This window comes from Pipistrellus hanaki, assembly GCF_964339955.1.
Source record: "Pipistrellus hanaki genome assembly, chromosome: 4".
Lineage (NCBI taxonomy): Eukaryota > Metazoa > Chordata > Mammalia > Chiroptera > Vespertilionidae > Pipistrellus > Pipistrellus hanaki.
Window position 1 is genome coordinate 75,360,073 of NC_140506.1, and position 15,528 is coordinate 75,375,600.

Consider the following 15,528-nt stretch of genomic DNA (forward strand, 5'->3'; position numbering starts at 1 on the left):
AATTCTTAAACCCATGACATGATTTCGTCCCCTGGGCTCCTCAGCCCACAAGATGCCCTGGCCTGGTTTGTGTTTAAAAAAGAAAAGAAAAAAAGAAAAGAAAAGAAAAGAAAAGAAAAGAAAAGAAAAGAAAAGAAAAGAAAAGAAAAGAAAAGAAAAGAAAAGAAAAGAAAAGAAAGAAGGAAGGAAGGAAGGAAGGAAGGAAGGAAGGAAGGAAGGAGGAAGGAAGAAAGAAAGAAAGAAAGAAAGAAAGAAAGAAAGAAAGAAAGAAGAGATGTTAACTTGTTTTATAAATTATGGAAGCTATAAAAGATATTAGTTCATAGGAGTAGGCCAAGGGGATAGTGTGAGGTTCTGATGTGGGTGGAATACTGCAAGGTTATTCAGACAGGGTGCTTCCCCACCACATCCCTCTTCCTTCTCCTCCCCTCTTTCAGCCTGTAGTTAGTTACTAGGTAGCGATATCACTTGGGATTTCTGTGCTGGGAATTGCTCTAGACTAAATGCTGCAACCCTCCCTTCCCCTCAAAATTCCTATGTTAAATCTTAGTTGGAGGTAGGGTCTTTGGGTGATTAGGTCATGAGGGTGGAGGTCTCATGAATGGGGTTAGTGTGCTTATAAAAGAGGCTCCAGAGAGCTCTCTTGCCCTTCTGCCACATGAGATCAGAAAGAGATAACAACCATCTAGGAACCAAAAACCAGGCTCTCATTAGACACCAAATCTGCCAGCACCTTGACCTTGGACTTTCCAGTCTCCAGAACCATAAGCAATATATTTCTCCCCTGGCAGGTGTGGCTCACTTGGTTGAGCATCATCCTATGCACCAAAAGATCACCAGTTCAACTCCCAGTCAGGCACATGCCCAGGTTGCGGGTTCTTCGATCCCCGGTTCTATGAGAGGCCACCAAAGGTGTTTCCCTCTCACACTGATGTTTCTCTCTCTCTCTCCCTCTCTCTCTAAAATCAGTTTTTTTAAATCATATATTTTTTAAAAGAAATAAATTTCTGTTGTTTATAAGCAGCCCCATCTATGGTATTTTATTATAGCAGCCCAAATGGGCTAATACAAGAGTTACCGTATTACAAATTATTTTAAGTTGGAATGGTTTCCAAAAGTAGATCTTCCATATAATGATTTTGGCCTTGACACCACCAAGAAAAAAGAACTCCAAAATAACAATCATAACACACACACACACACACACACACACACACACACACACAACCCTTAAGGCATTATTTATAACAGGAAGTCTCCTAAAGACCAATTCATACTCATTCTATACAGGGCTTTGTTTGTTTGCAATGCAGAACCATTAGTTGCTTGTTTTATAGGATTTCAATTACTAGAAAGGCTATTACCGGCAGATAGGAATGGGGTTGGCAGCCTGACTTCACAAGGCAGACCTGCACATTTACATCTTCCGACTTTGTGTGCTTTGGTTCACAAACTAAAGTCCCAGTCAACAAGCTCTTTACATTTGAATAGATTACAGAGTGTTTACAGGTCTGAGTCCTTCCAAGACGGTAGTTAATTGGCCTCACAAACAACAGCCGGAGAGTGTCATTATCCTGATTTAACAAAGGAAGACACTTCATCCAGAGAAGTTAAGGGACTGGATCCAGGCCCTGGCGAGGAGTTTAATCATCATTGTCATCAGTGTCGTTATCTCGTCACTAATTTTTTACATGCTAGGAGGGCACTCCAACAATCTGTCCTCGTCTTCCAGGAGCTCAGAGATTAATAAGCCTTTGATATAACCATTTCTCAAAGAGCTAAGGAGGTAATAAAACATAAATATTTATTAAAAGTAATACTCCAGTACCTCAGGCTCCCATTCTTCATTATAAAAAGTCAGAGGGACCAAGTCCAAAACGATGGGGAGGTCACCCCTCAGCTGAGTCTCAGTTTCCCCACGTGTAGTAAAGAAGTCGGTGTCTTCTTTCCTCAGGACCAGCTGAGACCCTTATTAAACACCCTGATTCCCAGGCCCCCACATCGTAGGAGTGGGGTGGGCCCAGGACCAGAGTCTATAGGAACTGCTGCTTTAACTAAGGATGGAATAGAGGACAGGACTAAAGCTTTTGAGCTAAATGCGTCCGAGGCACTGTCATTGTTCAATGTGGCCCTCACAGCTGCTGACCCAGAAACAGGGTTTATTTTTAGAAGTCTGGACAAACCCAAAGCCTGATGGACCGGTTATCTCCACAGTGCATAGAATTGAATTCAACAAGGAACCTTGAATTGGGATAGTCACATAGTCACCTAATTAGGCCTGTGATGAGGTGCCTTTTTCCCCAGGGCACAGCCCACCCAAGAATAGTCAGAAGGGCATAAGGATGAGGAACAACGACCCAGGCCAAATTGCTTGGGCTTCAAGTGGCCTTGGCAAGTTACTTACCTTCCTTGAACCTCAGTTTCCTCATCTGTACAGTTAATATTACAACATGCATAAACCTTGAAGACATTATGCTCAGTGTGAGAAGCCAGATATAAAAGGCCACAGATTCCATTTATATGAAATGTCCAGAATAGGTAAATCCATAGACAGAGAAGGCAGATTAGAGGCTGCCAGAGGCTGGGAGCGATCGGGAGTGACTACTTGGGTCCAGGGTTTCCTTTTGGGTGATGAAAATATTCTAGAGCTAAATGGTCACCAGGATTGCACAACAATGTGCATGTATGACATGCCACTGAATTTTGCACTTTAAAATGATTTAAATATGATAAGTTTTATGTTATGCATTTTATCACAATTTTTAAAAAATACATTTTATTGATTTTTTTTTTTTTTTTACAGAGAGGAAGGGAGAGGGATAGAGAGTTAGAAACATTGGTGAGAGAGAAACATCAATCAGCCGCCTCCTGCACACTCCCTACTGGGTATGTGCCTGAAACCAAGGTACATGCCCTAGACCGGAATCGAACCTGGGATCCTGACTCCACAGGCTGACGCTCTATCCACTGAGCCAAACTTGTTAGAGCATTACCACAATTGTTTAAACGCAATCAACAGTAACTTCCCTCACCCTCTTTTCTAGTCTAGCAGTGCGGGAGCCAGGACCCAACAATGGCAACAGGAGGAGCATGTGGTCAGACAGCTACTGTGTCCTTCACCTCGTAAGCATCTTAGAACCAGGCTGACTACTTGTATGCCATAAGGATATCTTTTTATATTATCAAATTATCTGAGTCCAGATCCCTGACCTCATTCATTCTTTTAATCTAAACTGCTCTGCAGGAAGCTGAGGCTCAGAACATCTCAGAGATTGTAAGTGGCAGAGCCAGGTATGAACCGGTTCAGTCTGAGACCAAAAACTGAGATCTTCCTATTTTAATACACTGTCTCCTCAGAGCAAAGGTGTTAATTTTATATAAACATACGTGTACTTTCCACACTTCTCACTCTTCACTAAAGACTTTCAAACTCTTTCCTTTCATTCTCATAAGAATCCTGGAGTTGGTGTTATCTCCAGTAATGTGTTTTGCCCAAAGAAACTGGCCTGGTCCCCAGAGTCTGTCCCCTCTGAGCAGCTCCCATGCTGAGTAATTAGATTACAAACAGAAATAGGGTAGGTCCTGTGAGAACTTTCTAGATCAAGGATGTGAAAACAAATAAAAGGTTTTTGTTTGGGGCTTGCTTTGTTTTTGTAAAACCTGAATTGCTAGCCAAACATCCTCCCATCAGATATGGAAATGCTGAGCCCCCTGAGTCCCCTACTGAATTACTGCACATTAGCTCAGTTAAATCACGGTTCTCTACTAAGAAAGTCCAGGGGAGGAAGTATGCTTAATCTGATGCTTTTAGCATTTAAAAAAGAACAGAAGAGGAAAAGGCAATAGACATGAAACTTACGGGAGCATGGTATATATTAAGTCTTCTTTCATTAAACTAATAGTTACTGAGCACCTACTGAGCACGGTTGTAGGAAGATTTAGAGTCCAATGTAGACTTCTGACCTTCATGGAATTTGTAATCTATACCAGAGTGATCACCTAAAGAGCTTTTACAATACAGATTTCAAGGCTCTCTCCCTAGAGGCCTACAGTGAAGCCAGGGAATCGGGATTTTGAAAAACATTCTCAGTGATTAGAAGGAAAAGCCAAATCTGAGAACCTGGCCTATTCCTTCCCAAACTTACCCATTCGTTAGGCACCTATAGTACTTGGTAACCATATACACGCCAGGCCTCTCTCCATGGAGCCTGAAAGCGGAAATGTTTAACAAGCATATCAGGTGACTCCGGGGACCCAGCAAGTTTGGGAAACAGCGTGCTAACAGGCCTAACCAGTGCACACAGTCCGGATCTGATCCCCGAAGCCCCACAGTGACAGCCCCATGCGACACTATGGTTCACTCCCATCAGGGGGATAAACGGTGATGGGAAGAGACGTGACTTTGGGCGGTGAACACACGATCCAGTGCACAGGAGATGTGCTGTGGAATTGTGCACCTGAAACCTGTATGATTCTGTTCACCAGGGCCACCCCAATAAATTCAATTAAAAAAGGGGGGGAGGAATAAACTAATTACTTAGACCGTCAAAAGCCACCATTCAGGAAGCACTCCATTCTCAGAGGGTTCTGTCCCCTTCAGCAAAAATTCAGTAAGAAAGAAGACACACCCGCTACGTATTAGTGCTATAAACCATCCCCATTAAATCAAACTGGGAAGAATTCTGATTTCAAAGAAAGTGTGCCTCTGGGCTAAGTAAGACCTGCGATGCCAAGTTAACCGGAAGACATTTCTCTCACAAGACCATGAACCAGTGTGTGCCTCCAATGCCTTATAAATAAATAACGGACATGGAATACCCGTAATGAACTTGGGAAAATACTAGCTCATTTACACCATAATGGAAATGCCCAGGGATCTCTAACAATGGAAGGACTGATGCCAGCCTTCCTAAGAAGTACAACCAAGCCATATCATTTCACATGCGAGTGTAATTTCTAAATTGCAGCGTATAATTCAGAAGGGTGTATACTCTCTGAAAGGCAAAGAAGTATTTATATGAATGCTATTACTCAACTGCATCCTCCCCTGATGAGAAAAATCAAAGGAATTATTGGAACAATGTATTCCTTGAGGCCCAGGAGCAAAATGTTTCAGAAAAAGGCTATCATTAATCTTAATGCAGTTGGGGAGATAAGCCAGCGTTCCGTGCCACGTGAAGCACACAGAGGTCTGTGCCTTTGTGTGAGCGGCGTCACTCCTTCCGCCCCCGGTGGCTGACAGAGCTGGCACCACCGCACATCTATGCCCCAGAGCCCTGCACCAAGGCAGGCCATCATTTATTTGGGTTGGGAGCAAGAGGTTCGGCTGCTGCTGATGAACAGATCCCCACTTACCAGAGTCACCTTCCCAAGACCCAAGTCTGATATCCTCTGATAACATCTAAACTCCTCAGTTTGGCAAGTGAGATCCTCCAAAAACAGCCCCTCCCTACCTCAGCAGCTGCTCTTTCAGCCTTTTCTACTCCTCTCTCCTTCCCTCCCCCTTTCTACTTCCTTACTTGGCATCTTACACTCCAACCATTTGGAATATTTTGTTTTCTAAACATACTTTGGTGTTGTAGTTTTCCAATGAGGGCAATTTTGCCAAGCTCCTCCCGGGTACATTTAGAAGCTCTAAAGACACTTTTTCTTTTTTTAATTCTTTATTGTTGAAAGTATTACATATGTCTCCTTTTTCCCCTATTGACCTCTCCCCAGCTGCTCCCACCACCCAGCACGTGCCCTCACCTCCCTACTGCCTGTGTCCATTGGTTATGCTCATATGCAACTTGGTTGATCTCTTACCCTCCCTACTCTGAAGACATTTTTGATTGTTACAAGTAAAGGCGTAAAAGCATCTAGCAGGTGGAGGTCAGGGATGCTGCTAAACATCCTACAGGACCATCTCCCACAGGAAAGAATACTCCATCCCAGTCTCAACAGTGCCAGTGTTGAGAAGCTCTTCCTTGGCAAAAGGCATTAATGGCCCCACCTCGGTATCTATCCCTGTATCCACACCCTGAGCCCTTTGCTTTTCAGTCAGTGTTTTCACATTGTGAGCAGGGCTTCAACCCCACGCCTTGAATCTGGACTCAGACTTACGACTTGCTTTGTCCAATAGAATGTAGCAGAAATGACACACATGTTTCTCTGTATTCTCTTGCACCTCTACTGATGCCATGACAGAGACAGGCTAGTAGGTCTAGCACCAGGAAGATAATAAGACTCACATGGAATGGAACCGGTCCCCAACTGAGCCCAGGCCAACAACACCAGCCCACAGGCCAACCCCGTGAGAAATAATGATTATTGGTTTAAGCCACAGAGTTTTGGGGTGATTTTTTATGCAATGATAGCTACCTATGACACACACATGCTGTTTTATGCCTTTGTACATGCTCTTCTCACTGCTTAGAAAGCCCCCACACACATACACACACTCTCAGTTCCATCAAATAAAACTGTTACTAATCATTCAGAATCAAACTCAGCAATCTCCTTTTCAAAAAAAACACACACCCAAAAACCCTTCTTGGATTCCCTGCAGAAAAGTAATCAGTCCCTCCTGTCTGACTGCTGTACTGTATTATGTGTATTAAGTTGTCTTTCTCTCTTACTGGATAGTGAACTCCTTAAGGGCAGAAACTGTCTCAACTCTCTGGCCCCAAGGCAGCATGGCAATTAGAGTGGACACTGGGGAAATATTTATGGAATGCAAAGGGATGGACTGGACGGCTGGGGGAAGGTGATTATCAAGGGCACTTATCAGCTTTGGCACTCATGCTGAAATGGTGCCTGGAACGTGGCCCAATCCCTGTGACAAAAGAAGAGACGGCTGGCTCCAGCCCGCAGTCTGGATTTCCCTGCCAATCAAAGTTGTCATGGAGAGGAACAGCCTCTGCCATTACTGTTGAGCACAATGAAACTGTGAGAGGAGAGCCTCACCTAAAGGAAATTCCAATGAGCCTGTTTTATTGTTACCTTCCCACAGTAATGACTCCCGTGGGATTAAACAGAGTGGAAAGTAATTGCTAAAACATCCCCTGCCGTGGACAGAGAAGGCTGAGCAAGACGTAATGCTCTCCCTTCACTTGGGAGGGAGGGGACTCACCCATGGAAACTAAGTGTATTATTGGAGACTTAAGACGTAGAAAGAGGTAACCAAGGGAGGAAAGATGCAGGGTGATGCGAAAGAGTCCAAACGTTGAAAATAGACCAGCTAGGATTGAAATACCAACCAGACCTTGGGTCACTTCATGCCTCTGAATCTGGGATTGCTCATCTGTAAAAAAGGGATATAAACCACCTCTCCTCTAAAGGCTGTGGTGATAAGAGATAATGCACATGAATACGCCTGGTGCAAAGGAGCTCAATAATCTTAGTTCCCCTTCTTTCTACGGAAATTTCGAGTAGAAAAATATCAGAACAAACATTAAGAGACCCAGGCCAAAAGTAAGGATCCTAGCCCAAGAAAACAAAAGCACCCAAGAACTAGTTTTACCTGAAAACTGAGTAGAAAACAATCCAGTGGGCATTGGAGGACTAGAAACCTCCTTCCCACCAACAGAGACCCATGTGGCTGGATTCTGGCTGGCAAGCAGTGACTCTCAATAGCCTTTTATCTGACAAGGATGGCTTTCGTGAATGGGTGGTCTGAGCAGTGATACAGGGTCCTGTGCTTAGAAGGGCCTCGTGTTTGGTTTAATGCTTTGTTGTGATTAACTTGAAATTCTTTATAATTTTTTAAGAAAGGGTGTTGGATTTTAATTTTGCACCGGGCCTTGAAATTAAGAAGCTGTCCCTATCTATTGGTCTTCAGTCACCACAAATGAAAGAAAGGATAGCTTTTTTCTAGGAGTTCCCATATACTAAAAGATTTGTGCATCTCACAGGGCCCAGCCAACTGGGAAATTGTAGAGCTGTCACTACACAGACAAATAGCTAGGACAGGACATTCAGAGGTAGACAATGAGGGGGAAACAGATTGCTATAGACCAGGACAAGCAATAGGATGCCTTCAGCTGCAAGAATCAGAATGTGGGGCAAAGAGTGACTTAGATGACAGAAACGTGTAATTATCTTATCTAACTAGAAACCTGGAAAGAAGTTCTACCAAGATGATTCAGCATTTCTGTGACACTCCTGGCCTTGACTTCATGGTCACAACATGGCTGCAGCCATTCTAAACACAGATCTTCCCACAACACCTCCCAGAGAAGGAAGACAAGAAAGGGGGGTGGAAGAGGGTCTCTTCTTATATCTCCCTATTTAAAAAATATATTTTTATTTATTTTAGAGAGGGAGAAAGAGAGAGAGAAACATCAATGATGAGAGAGAATCATTGATCAGCTGCCTCCTACATGCCCCACACTGTGGGATCAAGCCCACAACCCAGGCATGTGCCTGGATCAGAATCAAACCTGGGACCCTTCAGTCCACAGACCAACGCTCTATCCACTGAACCAAACCAGGTAGGGCTCTCCTTATTTTTTTTTATTTTTTATTTTTATTTTTAGAGAAGAGTATCTTTTCTAGAACTCTCCCCAGCAGACTTCCTTTTGGGCCACATTGTCAGATGGCCAGAGCTAGCTGCTAGACAAGTGCAAACCTGCTCTAAGAATGGGATGACAGTGGCTATCTTATTGTGATCTAAACAAATCTAGGTCCTGTTATCAAGGAGGAGAGATAAATGGCCAGTAGGCAAAGGGCATTGAATTAGGTATCCTTCCAGTCCAAAGCCATTCACCTTTCTGAGGAGCTGAAGGAAGTCTGCCTTCTTATCTCCTATCAGAACTCACTGTTTATTGCCATCCAAGGCCCTGTGTGGAAAGTAAGAGCAATTTATCATCTCCAGAGGACAACTCAAAGTGAAGGTCTTAGGTCATCAGTTTCAGAAACCTTGAGAAGGTCTCTCGCTTAACCACCAGATTCATGTTCTTGGGCAATTTCTATATTTACTCTGAGCCTCCATTTTCTCTTTTATAAAATGGAAAAGACAGTGCTTACTGTATAGGCAGTAGGAATGGCACCAGGTGTCTGACCAGTGGGGTCAGACAAAACTTGGGTTCAGCAACCTCAGTACTTGGGTTCTGGCTAGGGAAGAATTCAGAGCAAGACCCAAACTATAAAAGAACATTTATTTGGTAAATTACAGGGGAATTTCCTAGAATAAACAGGCTTAAGAAACAAGTTATGAAGATAAAGGAATAGCCCTTAGAAGAGCTTGGGAGTGAGGAAGCTAATGGTAACCTGCCTGAAAAGGGAAGGATGGGGAGGCAAAAGGAAAAGGCATGGAGTGCTCCCTGGAGGGAGAGGGCACTGGGTCCTCCATCCTAAGGGTTTTAAGGGCAGAGATTTTTAGGGGAGGTCCCAAGAAAAAAATCTTAATAGAATATTCAGAGGTTTTAAAGTGTGTCCTTTCAGGATTGTGGTCTCCACTGATTGATTGGCAGCACCAGGGCATGGGGTCATTATTCCATGCAGTTGGTCCTGACCATCCACAGTAGCTGGCTTTGTTGCTTATTTGGGCCTGCAGCTGAAATACAACCAAGGCCTAGATGTTATTTCTAGGGAGGAAAGGTCAGAGGGCCAAAACCTCATGATCAGCAATTTGTCACCCTGGGGGCAAGGCCCCACCCTACAATTGATTGTCCACCTAAGGCTTTCCATCCTGGTGACCTTCTGTACCTGGCTCCTATCTGTTTCACTGCCTACAGCATCTACTATGTAAGAATGAAATAATTCTATAAAACCCTCAGTAAATGCTAGTTCTCCCTGTCCATGGTGTTATAGGTGAAGAAACTGAGGCCCAGAGGAATTAAAAAGTTACCTAAGGCCACAAAGCCAAAGGGTAGCAGGACTGAAATTCAAACATGGGCCTTGCTGATGCTGGGCCTGTGCTACGCTCTGCTCCTGGGCATTTTTCCACCCCGCACATTCAACACTTTCCCATGAGCATGCTGACTTTTAGGTATTCACGGGTTTCTTACTAAAACACAGGTTACCTTTGGGCCAATTCCTGTTGGAAAATGGTATTCTCTTGACAAAGGGAGAGGTATTATGAGAACCAAAGGCCTGGTAGGAACCAGAAAAGTGAGGGGCTGAGACGTCCCACAGGCACATTTTCCTACTTTGTAACTTTGTCTCCAAAAATCACATTCAAAGGAATCAGCTGTGTGTAACCCGTGGTATCATTACCCTAAAAATATTTGTATTCTCTTTGAGTTGACAGGAAAAGGATAGAAAGGTAATGTAGAATTGTGTTAAGTCATATAAAATTAGGGCAGTGTTCAGATGCTGGCATGGAACTTTAGATAATAACAGTTTATTGATTTGTGAACTGTGTTCAGTCAGAATTAGGTCTGTCAGAGTAAAGCTGGATTTTGGCAATGTGATTCTTTTCAGCGACACAGCATTTGGATATCAATATCAATAACATTTACCTTTAGAGAAAAATAAAAATAAACACCTTTACAAGGCATTAGAAGGGAGGTTCTTACAGGTCTGTGGCCCTGAAACTAGGACCATTCATCCCTGGAGAAATTACAGACTCTGCTGTAGTGTTACTACTGAAATGGTCTCCCAAATGGCCCAGTTCCAGGCCTACATTTCACCATGTCCACAAACTGTATTCTCCCATTGTCTTAGTCCATACAAGCTGTTAACAGAATACCACCAGGGGTCCTCAAACTTTTTAAAGTGGGGGCCAGATCACGGTCCCTCAGAGAGCTGGAGGGCCAGACTATATGAACTACTAATTCCTACTGTAACACCTCGGCTGCGCTCACTGCCCAAAAAAACTGGCGGGCCGGATCAGACTCCTCTGCGGACCGCATGTGGCCCGCGGGCCGTAGTTTGAAGACCCCTGTTTTATAGACTATGTGGTTTATAACAGCAGAAATGTATAATATTTCTCATGGTACTGAAGACTGGAAAGTCCAAGATCATGGCACTGGCATAATCAATGTCTGGTGAGGATGTTTTATTTTCTCACCCCCAGCTCCAGCCTCCTGACCAAATACACATATCTGCATCAAACACTATTATTTCAATGACATTATAAACTCACAGATATTTTAAAATAGGGTGCTTATTTTGTAATCTTCACAGCCAGCACCTATTAAGCTGTCAAGAATTTACCTGGTGCTCAATAAATACTTGTTTAGTTTCATTAGCTGGTTAAACTGAATATTAACTATCACATATTCAATTCAGAAAACCACAAACATTTAATGAGCACAAATTGTAAGCCTAGTTATTGAGAAATAGCAATGAATAAAGCATAGTCCTTCATCCAAATGAGCTGACTATGGAGTAGGGAAGACAACAACTAAAATAACAATTACATTATAAAATTTTAATTATGTACTAGTAATAATGCTGATGTACACAGGTACCTTAGTAATGATTATATTTAAGTAGCAATCTGATTGTGTTGTAGGGTTTCTAGGTAAGAATGCAAAGAATGGAATTCACAGAAGAGAAGACATTTGAGCTATCCTTAATTGGAGGAGTAGACACCAGTAGAAGAGCATAAGTAAGTTTTAGGCAAAGTAAAAATGAGGGAAGGAAAGGAAAGGACTACAAAGAGGACAAACAGGGATTATACTGTAGTCGGATTATTATGGAACTGGGTGGTGGACACATTCTTATGCATTTGTCAAGACCCTCAGAAGTTTACATTACAAAGAGTGAGCTTCAATGTATGCAGATATATTTTTTTTTAATCAATCAGATGTTAGAGAGGTTGCCCCAGGGTGAAACATATACCGAAAAAAGAACCTAAATGTCTTACAGATTTATGAAGGGGTGCAAAAAAAGAAGCAATGATCTCAGGAACTTTGAAAAATGTAAGTCTAAAGACAAATGGAAGTCTGTGTAAACACTGTATTCTAGTTGGCAAAGTTGTTTCTCACAAGGTTACAGGTAAAAAAAATTCTTAAACTGTTTTACATGTATATTGGGATTAAACTATTAATAGAGGGTGGTGGGAACCAGGTTTATCACTATGGTGATGGAAGGGTGACAGATAAGCAGGAGGTAAAGGCTAGAATAAGCTATAGGTGCTTGGCTGGTGTGGCTCAGTGGTTGGGCATTGACCTATGAACCAGGAGGTCACAGTTCAATTCTCAGTCAAGTACATACCCAGATTGGGGCTTGACCTCCAGTGGAGGGGATGCAGGAGGCAGCTGATCAGTGATTCTTTCTCCTCAATAATGCTTCTATCTCTCTCTTTGAATTGTTTTAAAAAAAAAAGAATAAGCCATACAGTGCCTGGCTGGTGTTGTTCAGTAGTTGGGGATTGAATTTTTTTTTTTTTTTTTTTTAAATAAGCTATAGGGTGCTGGATTTGAGTCAAAAACATTAACATGAACTCACATTTAGCTAATACAGACATGGATAGATACAGAAATAATTATGGGTATGTATACAGTCATGAATTATTACACACACACATATTTTCTAGCTTTGTCAGCTGGGAGGGCTTAGAAGTAATGACATCTCAGTAGTAATGAGCACACCAAATGCCTTATATCTTGGTTTCTAACACTATTCTCCAAAAGTAACTATGGCTCTTAGAGATATAGATGATTCTAGGGCTGGGTCAGAGAAGATACAAGATGCCAAAAGTAAGGAAGTACCAGAAAAACAAAGAATAGGGCATGTCAAAAGAATACAGGAGCCAAACTGTAATAAGTTGAGCAACAAAATAGTGTAATATTGGATGAAGTATATAATAATCATCCATGAGTCCATAATGATATAAATAAATGACCAATTATAGGCTTAGAGACAAGTTTTCTATACAGAAGAATTCCAAATAATTTATATAGATACTCCCCTCTCCAGGAAATGAAGCTTAATTTCCTACAAAAGGTAAAAAATAAAAGCATAACCCATAGACACAGACAATAGGGTGGTGAAGGCTTGAGGAGGGGAGCAATGGAGAGCAAAAGAGATATATGTAATACTTTCAACAATAAAGATTTATTAAAAATAAAAAATAAGTAAATTTACAGAGAAAAAATCTGGCAAACATAACCAGATGGTCAAGGTTAACATCAGTGATAAATCATGTCAATAGTATATGCCTTTGGCCTGACTGGCATGGCTCAGTTATTGAGCATCCATGTATGAACCAGGAGGTCACAGTTTGATTCCTGGTCAGGGCACATACCCGGGTTTTGGGCTCAATCCCCAGTGTGAGGCATGCAGGACGCAGCCAATCAATAGTTCTCTCTCATCATTGATGTTTCTATCTCCCTTCCTCTCTGAAATCAATAAAAATGTTTAAAAAACAAAAAACAAAAACAGTATATGCCTTTGATGTGATGAGGTAAAAATAGCACTACTTCTGTAGTCTTTCTCCTAAGACTCCATAACCCCAACCTAATTGTAAAGAAGAAGAGATGAACATGGAGAACTTAAATAGTAGTATAGTTGCATAAGCTGAGAGAAATAATTTATATTTGGTTCTATGGGTAGTATGAGTTTCATACATTTTTTAAGCAAAGAAATAACATGATCACATGTATGTTTTAGAAAGATCATTCTGACCACTTAAATCATGAAGTAGAAGAGCAGTTCTTAATCCTTTTTGGATCAAAAATTTCTCTGAGAATCTCAGGATAATTATCGATTCTCTTCCAGCAGAAAAAAAAAATGTACATTTGCACAGAATTTTAGAAACAATTTGAGTGTGGGATTTGAACTTTCTGGAGCTCACAGACATCAGTAAAGAACTCCTGCCAAAGAGAATGGAGACGCTGAAGGCAGAATAACTGATCAGGACTTAAAGGGAGAGATAATAGGGGCGGACCAGACAGGTAGTAGTCATAGAAATGGGGAAAATGGGTTAGAAAGACAATCTGAGCTAAAAACAGCAGCACTTGATTTTAATTAGGTTAACTAATTAGACTGATTTGGGAGAATTAGCGAAGTCAAAGATTACTGAGTATTTTGTCTTAAATAACTTAAAGGATGATTATTGCTAGTAATCAAACAGGGACTACGGGGGACAGTTAAGGAGATGAATCATGAGTGTTTATATTACCAGGTTCAAACATATAGCAAGCAGCTGAAAGCAGTTTGGCTCAGTGGATAGAGCGTCAACCTGCGGACTGAAGGGTCCCAGGTTCGATTCCGGTCAAGGGCATGTACATTGGTTGCAAGCACATCCCTGGTAGAGGGTGTGCAGGAGGCAGCTGATCGATGTTTCTCTCTCATCGATGTTTCTAGCTCTCTGTCCCTCTATCTTCCTCTCTGTAAAAGAATCAATAAAATATATATATTTTAAAAAATACAGCAAGCAAAATGAACTCCAGACCTGATCTCAGGAGAGAGGTGGGGCCGTGCAGGAAGCAATGATGGGACAGTCAGCACACACCCAGTGCCCACCGATGTGGTCGTCTTCAAAAAGTCTCTGAATTGGTCGAGTCTCTCCTTTTCTGCATTCAGTTTGAAACAATTTCAAACATGATGGTAGATGTCTCTCAGCACAAAGCTCTTTTTAAAAATGATTATGTGACATACAAGAAAGAGAAGGCTTCCTTCCCTCTCTAATTTCAGCCTTGAAATAAATTACAATTTGCTCCCTCCAAGAAACAATGAACTTTCCATGTCCGAAGTCAAATTGACATAATAGGCTACAAGTATAATGATCTTATAATTGCTCTTAAATGATGATTGAGCAAAGCTATGTGGTATAAGTTAGTGTAAACATGAAGACTAATTAGAAATCATTTGGGGAGGCAGAATAACATGGTGGTTAAGAAGACAGGCATTGACAGACGATAGACAGAACTAGGTGGGGATCTCAAATTCAATACTGACTTGCAGTGTTGATCTTGGGCAATTTACCAAACCTCTCACAGCCTCCACTTTCTCATCTGTAAAATAATGTTTTAAAAAAAATGGTACAGCCCTCAATAAAAAAGAAGAATCTCTTACCCTTTGAGACAGCATAAAGGGACCTGGAGAGTGTCATACTAAGTGAAATAAGTCAGTCAGAGAAAGGCAAGTATCGCATGATCGCACTCATATGTGGAATCTAAGTAACAAAATAAACTGATGAATGGAGTGGATCCAGAGACATGGAAGCATAGAACAGTAGAATCTCCGAGGGAAAGCTGGGAGGGTGAGTGGGATGTAATCATCCAAGAACCTTGTATGCATATATGCATGGCCCTTGGCCACAGAAAATGAGCTGGTAAGGACCTGGGGGGGTCATTGGGGGGGGGGGAAGGGACATAAGTAATACTTTCAATAATAAAGAATTATTAAAATATAAAAACCTTCTACGGTTCACATAAAAAAAATAGTGCAGTCTGGTCAGTGTGGCTCAGTGGTTAAATGCCTAGCTATGAACCAAAAGGTCATGGTTCTATTCCTGGTCACAGCACATGCCTGAGTTTCTAGCTCAACCCCCAGTAAGGAGCGTGCAGGAGACTGTTGATCAATGTTCTCTCTCATCATTGATGTTTCTATCTTTCTCTCCCTCTCCCAAATCAATAAATTTTTAAAAATAAT